Source organism: Haliotis cracherodii, unplaced genomic scaffold, assembly GCF_022045235.1.
Source record: "Haliotis cracherodii isolate W230 unplaced genomic scaffold, xgHalCrac1.p SCAF_12, whole genome shotgun sequence".
Lineage (NCBI taxonomy): Eukaryota > Metazoa > Mollusca > Gastropoda > Lepetellida > Haliotidae > Haliotis > Haliotis cracherodii.
In genome coordinates, this window is record NW_027266267.1 from 16,367,918 (window position 1) to 16,376,073 (window position 8,156).

Sequence of the window (8,156 nt, forward strand, 5' to 3'; positions counted from 1 at the left end):
ACGCATGAAATCAATGGCGTTAATTCAAATACATCTCCTACGCCAAGAAGTCAGTGATTAGTGATCCAGTCCGTCTGTTCCTCCATTAATCAGATGGGGAAATATTACCAGAATATTGGCTTCAATGTCACATGTTTTAAGTGACTGTGAATGACACGTACGTTTCAGTCTCTATACATCTACGTCGCATAAAGTTCCCTTAGATCTCATGTGTGCTTAAACCACTGACACATTCACAAGTAGTTGAACATGTGCTTGATGTGCTTGATGTCGGTGGCAGTTCCACTATATTTTTGTCTGTTCAGTATTTATAACAGAGAAACGGCTAATCTTTAGACATGTTCACATACATCTTCACAGGATTTTCTTTTTAACAGTTCAAAATATAGGTATTGAGAAACAGTTCAAAATATAGGTATTGAGAAATGTTTCTACGTTTTAATCATGGTGAATTGGTATACATTGCTAGATGTTAACGGTATATATATATATTCCTTGTAAAACAGGTGGACACGCAGATGTTCTCTTGTATAAAGTGTACATATTGGTATGTATTATACCTCTATGCAATTCATGACAGCAACACAGCTGAATGTTTGTTCTCTGCTGCTCCATCACCTTAGCAGGCTTAAATAAACAGCCTCAAAGTTCCTGGTGCTTGTGACCGACGTATCACTTATGTACAGTAGGTATGTATAATGGTGAAGTCTATCATGCATTAGTACTAGTTTATAAACACGTGTAAGTGTATGGGAAATACATGTGTTGTCAATTTATTCAAAGTGGATTCTTTATCGTTTGGTTCAACGTGAAACGTTTCTACTGATATTCGTTGAAAGTGGCATTCCTTCAGATATATTTCTAAATTACAACAGTGACCTGTATGCATGTATATCTCATAGAGTAGGTACATGGTATATTAAGTATGTCAGTACATGCTACTAGACAAGTGTAATGTTGTCAACTCTGGACACAACTGCAGTCACAAATGCTCAAGTCCTTAACATTTCTGTTCGAGACTGCATGTGCTTTGTAATGCAACTATGTCACCTGTATTATTACATGTTGTTATACCTCTATCAAGACTCTTGCAATTCCATTGGTTACACTGTACCACGTGAAGAATCAATTCATTTCAGTGACTGACACTGGCGAAACAATTCATTTCATGTGACTGACACTGACCTCGAATATAGACCTGTCGCGTGATGAATATTGACTTGTCTGCTAGAAAACAAGATGGCGTCTTGTAATAAGTTTCACGGTTCGCAGCTTAGATACTGTAATGAAACAGAAGACGGTTTAAAGACTTCATAAACGTTTAAGTGAATTTCGGTATAAGACGAGGTCAATATGCGAAAACAAGAACCTGTGGACCCGACCCCTGATGTGGTCTGACAGGACCGAGGCCGCATGCGTTAGGTCGGGTCCTCAAATTGCGTCCTCAGGTCCTTGTTGTCGCATATAGACCCCTCCTAGAGTAATTGTTTGTATAGCATCATATTGTTATAACGTTGAATCAACTCTATGTCTTTTGCAACGTGAGTTTCAACATAACTGTACACATTCACATATTCGACATATATATATGTGATGGAATAATGTTAATACATAGATACATAATGTTACTGGCTCCTCAGCGGTGATGTACTAAGTGTTCCTACATGCACGAAACAACGACTGTAATGCTAGTGTGAATTACTTAATATCATGATGTCACGAAGGGTCATATTTCAGACAGCAAAATATTGTCAACAGTAAAACGTTCATCGTACTCCATACATTTATATGATAACGCCAAACTACCAGGTAGATAGTATAGTTAAGAAAGGAACGACGAGTGTGAGTTGTTTATCGTACAGTAGAACACAGCAGGGAGAATAAACCATGGCTTCTAAACACTTACGCTGAACCTCCAGTGTCACTGGTAAAGATGCTGATCCATCAGGTCAATCACTCCCCTGACACGTATCCGCAACTATGGTGCTGTGGATGGAGCTGATGGTGAACACTGCAACTCTCGTTCAGTCCCCGTGTATTACGTCACTGCCGTGTTAGCTGCCGTCACATTTGTGTGCGCGTTTGTGTGTCCATGCGCGTGCATGTGCGTGTGTGTGTGTATTATTTAATTAGTTACGTCTCTTATTATATGAATTGCTACTGGAAAATATTAACATTCAATGGTTCATTTCAAAAGTGATTTACCCAAAGTTAAGAAATGTCCTTATAAAGATTCTTAGTTTGTCATGATCATACCAACGCCCCTTGGTTTCACCAGTATAGAAAACATTTCCAACCGACATTAAATTACGCGTATCGTTTCACTATAAGGCATAGTGTCATCGGTACACTTGTGTTACAATGTGACTTTCAAACTGATACTCAGAGGTTAACCCAGAAATCGGTTAATGCAGAACTAACTTGCGAAATTAGTAAAGGACAACACACGATGAACACAAAATAAAACACAACATTGAAAGACACAGATTTAGGATTACAATTAAGAAAAGTCAATACAATGGGTCATGTCTACTGGATTCTACAGTTCTACATGGGTTCTAGAGGCCTGTCTCTGTTCTTGAGTCCAGAATGGTGTTGTAAGATGGCGGGAATTTGGTGTTAACAGATATGCATCCAAAACCGCATATTGCACGTAGAAAATATTCAAGTCAAGAAAAGAGGCATCACATCGCCCACATGTCGCTCTTATAGAGGAACCCACAGCCATCTGAAACGGTCCCATATCGAAACTTTTCTTTGAACAAGCCTGCAATGTTTGTTTTCAAAAACCAAGCTTGGACGTCAGATCACCGCCAGCAAAGTTGTGGTCGGCCTAGATGCTTTCAGGAACCACCATCACTACAAATCTACATGGAAATGGCACATTGGGCTTGTTTACATGACGACGGAATTATAGTTTGTGTATGACACACAGAGCTGAAAAATGGTTGATTTCTAACTTGAAACTATATTGCGTTAACACATAATTATGATAAGGATATTACCGCGTTCACACATACCTACATGTACATATATTAATTTAAACATGTTGGTTTGTTTGTTTGTTGTTTAACGCCGCCCGGAGCAACATTCAAGCGGTCTGAAAATAATCGAGTCTGGACCAGACAGTCCAGTGATTGATATCATGAGCATCAATCAACGCAATTGAGATACGATGACATGCATCAACCAAGTCAGCGAGCCTGACACATGTATGCCAACCGAAACAAATAACTGATTCCTATAAGGTGGTGTGAATGTTATGTTATTAAGAATTGAACGCCAGTTTGGATGGTTTCATTGAAGTGTGAACGATTTAAAAGCGCTGGTTAAACTTTCATTATAATTTCATATTTTGTAGTTTACTGGTCTGAATAATATTGAACACATTGATTGCTTAGTTTGAAGTTCTCTGGTTGAAGAACATTGCAACAATGTTACTTGATCAGTATTTGCCGGCTCTCAGTCACATACTTTTCCCAACTCATACTCGGTTACGCAAAGAAAAATAGTTCTTTGACTATATACAACATAAGCCGAAATTATGTCAACATCAACATAATTTTATTCTCTGAACAAATGGACAAATAATGATTGGAATTAATCTTATCTTCAAAAAATGTAACAGGAGAGTGAATATAAATATAAACATGACCCGATTCACTGAGGCAAGGTCAACCTTCAATGGCGTATTTATACCTTACGTGAGTTACGTCATAGAAGTTTGTGAAGAGGTGTATTTCAAATCGAACGGGATCACGAGGACGGAATGTACTTACTGCTGTTTAATATGAAGTTAATGGAACAGTTATGGAAAACACCGCGAGGCATGAACCCTCCCATGGCACGAGCAAATTGGGAATATGACTGATTTGAGAAGGTGTTGCTTGTGGACTGGTAGGGATTCAACGGAGTGCTTGGAAACTGTTTTTTGTTTCAAAGTCAGGGTGTGTTGTTTTGAGTGTTTGGGATTTGTCGTGTGTGATCTCCTGTAATACTTTGCTCAGCTGGTGTTTTTGTCACCTGCGATAGATCTACTGTATGACTTGATGCTAGCTTCATTTCTATGCCCTGACAAGCAATTCAACATTTGCATCGGCTAGCGCTTGAATGGCAGTTGTACGACCGCAGTGAGGAGTATAGCCCGGCTGAGACCTGCTTCCTTGGAAATTGTGCGAATGATCAAACCAAGTTGAGGTTCCGACACGGGCTTACTCGAGTACCACACAGGGCCATTTACCATGGCACTTGATTTGGGAATGCAAAACAACTTTTCTGCATTTGGAGGCAGTTCTAACATGAGAAGTTTCAAGGTTGCGACGGGATACTGTGACGTACCAGAAGCATACATGCGTTTGTCGGTAGTGTTGTTTTCTGCGTCATTCAAACCCCCTCTGTGTGTTTTTTTGGATTGTGTCGTGTGAAATTGCGGTATATTCGCGACCCTCGTCATCAAAATGAAATTCAAAAGAACCAGGTCTCAACTGAGAGTGAAATTCTAGGCCACGTGAAACAAAATGAACAGCGATGTGGAACCAAGCTTTTGACAGAACACAGAGTGGACTCTCGTGTGACAGATAATCTTCAATTTTTATCATATCGCCATTGACAATAATTGGCTCATGTGTTAGCATAGATAGACCGTTACGGACACTGGATTTTAATTTTCAATTAAGAAGGTGATTGGCACGTTGGAATTGTTTGTCCTTTATTATGTCTATGTGGCGACCCAACAGACGGATATTTCTGTTGAAAGCAGCTCTTATATTCTTCATCGTGTTTCTATTGGACACTGGGGCCTTGCCATGGTTCCTCATGTGTCGCCGCGTCTCGGCGTAGAATGCACTGAGAAGGTAGGCCAACTCACAAACCAGAATATAATCCAGTCTCCGGATATTTTTTTTCTCCCATTATCAATCTGTTAAACGGGTAGGCAAGTTTTTTTTCAGTATTTACTGTAAATTAAAGATTTATTCCTTACGTTTTAATGTCTTATTTATTGAACGCTAGATTATTAATTTTATTTGGCTTACCGTTGAACATTTTCAAAGCCCATTTAGTCTGTTTTTCATGGTTGATTTGCTGTGCCTCTGTTTCTCTAAATATTGGAGGTTTTCTTCCGAAATCGGGTTTTTGATTGGGGTCGATCACTAGCAGTTGCTTAATTTGATCTCTGCGTCAGCGGCCACATCTGAGGGGGCTACAACATTGTTGCCAGTCATAATTGTCTTGATGCTAGATTCCTCAGTCATTTGCTAAAACAATGCATAAAAGTCAATATCTCTCAATAAATCAATTTATTTCACCTGGGTAGTTTTGCAGATTTCATTTTTTTCACTTGCGTAACTTGTATTCATAGATAGCCATTCCATATCAAAATCACCGTAAGGACAATCCACTTTGTTTCATGTAGCAGACGACAACAAATACAAGAACCAAATCATTGATGTATTTTGAAGTCAGATAAAATGTAACGAGACCAGGCAAAAATACCATAATTAATTTTAATGCCCCTAAATGCAGGTATTTAAAAGGAAAAATAAAATAGAAAAACGAGTTGATTGTAAATACCGATCGAGAGTTCGGGGAAACCACAGAACATAGTTCCGGCAAAAGTTCACACGATCAATTTCACAGAAAAAATGTTCACTTCGTGTGAACTTTTCTGTCCTTTCACAGGTGTGTGGACTCCAAATATCCGATCACGTGACTACCCATTCAGCCCATCAGCATGAAAGAAACAGTGTAAACTTTAAAGTATGAAATTATTTGTCCCTTCTCCTGATCAATGATTTATTATGACAAAGTTATTGACAAACTAATACTAGTAACAGGAAACAGAGTGACACGCCCTAAAACAGGTGGTGTAACAACTCAGTTAACAATGTCAATACATGGTGTGACTACCAGTTGCGTTGATACAGGCAAGGCAGCGGCGCATTGAAGACACCAGATGATTGAAAACAGCCTGGGGATGTTGTTCCAAGTGTCAACCAAAGAATACCTAGTGTTACCGGCTGGTTCTGGTCCTGTTGTGGGCGTTTATCCATATCATCCCAGGCATGTTGTGTGGGAGATGTCGGGGGAAACAGCCTGTCATGGCAGTACAGAAATGTTACGTCCCTCCATTTGCACAAAGGGTAGAGCAAGATCTTGAACGATGTCGTCCCGATAGAGTACGCCATTCAAATTGACATTAACATTGATGATGTGTGTTCTCCCTGGCGTTGGAATCCACCCTTACACAACCACCTCCATACTGACGACGTATCGTTCTCCTGGATGCCTGTAGAGACCTTGAACGATGGCACCTGAACTCATCTGTAAACACTACACTGTCCCGGCCTTTTGTAGCTCAGGTGCTGTCTACACCAAGCTAGGCGTGCCTGACGGTTGACTTGTTGACGTGACGTCACACGTGGACGACCGGCCCCTGGCAGGTCATGAGTGTTGCCCGGATGTAGAGTTTTGCCCGGATGTCTCCAAAGAGATAAAATTGTCAATGAACATTAAATGTCTGCCAAGTTCGGTTCGCGCTATTCCTGTTTGCAGCATACCCACGGCGTGTAGACGTTGGTTTTTCAGCATACCCACGCTGCTTTTTCAGCAAGCTGTGGCATTGCGTTAACGTTACTTACGGTGCAACAAATGTTATTTTATGAGTACCCAAAAGCTAATAGCTAAACATTCATTGTGTGCGTTTTACACGACGAACCACGTGTATGAGTATTCATGGTCCCAACAAACACGCAAACATCTATATTGTGCGCCGTACATTAACCTACATGTGGTAACTGTGAATCACGACCTTCAGCTCGAGGAGATTTCTTCATGAATATGTATTGAAGGATGCATTATTAGATTTCGTAATAAATATATTTTTATTATTCGTGAAGAATGTGTATAACTGTATAATCAAAATCTTAATGATGTCCAGACAAGACGCACGATGCATAAAAGTTATTTCTATTTTCATAAATATTTCTTATGTTACCTTGATTGAATAGATGTATCTATATCAAAAGTCTGCGTTGATGCCACAACTGAGATGTACACAATCGGACCTATGTTTGCATAACTTAAAGACGGTTTACCACACGCCAACGAACATCGAAAGGAACACAGATAACTTGTGATGGTGATACATCTATACCATACATCGCCTCTGAATCTGTAGATGTAAGGGGACCTGGGTCGGCAGCCGCTGCTGTTCGTTGTGTACATAGGCCCACATAGGCGACGATCGTGGGCTCGAATCGATTATCGATTACATTTCCGGTTTGTCACCACCATATCCATGCTCGTGGGTTTCTCCAAAGCGGTAAACTTTAAAGACGTGTATAATCTAGAGCTTGACAATGCCATAATATAAGTGAAATACTGTAAATATGCGGCATTAAACCATACACACTCACTCGCTAATCCACCAAGCCACCCACGCACCCACCCACGCACCCACCAACTGACTGACTCACTGACCCATCGACACACCCACCCAACCACCCGCTCACCCACTCCATCACTCAGTCACTACAATGTAATACTGCATTTATATGACTAAATTGACAAGGCTATACTTTTATACTACTGAACTAGTTTTACATGTAAACCTGCACATTACTTCCCTGTTGATCTACCCGGTCAGACAAGACGGCCGTAGTGACGATTTACACCCGTCAAATTGAAGTCTCCGCTGGTATGTGCTAAGTATATGTTTCTTACCTTATCATGTGTCATCTAATTTGTCTATGTTTACTTGTATCACCACTTAGAACCTACCAACTGTGAACGCTTCTGCATATCATTATGTATAGGAATAAACCACAATAACTCAATATACACATGCACTCTGAGCTACGCTCTCTCTGTAATGTGTTGCCCGTGTATGAGTTATCTGTACGTGAAGGCTTTATAAAGAAACATATCTTTACAGGTTATATGTCACATCGGGAATAAAGATGCGAGCTTCCAAGTTTTATATTGTCCGCAACAGGAGCTGCGGTTTATCCCACCTTCCCGGGGAAAGTACACACAGAGTGAACTTATTGCCTTTTCAGTCATACTTGAACTGTATTGGGAGAAATGATGTTTCCTTTGAACTTACACTAAACTATCAACTGTGTGGTATTTGCTTCTCCCCAACCAGAACGCGTCTT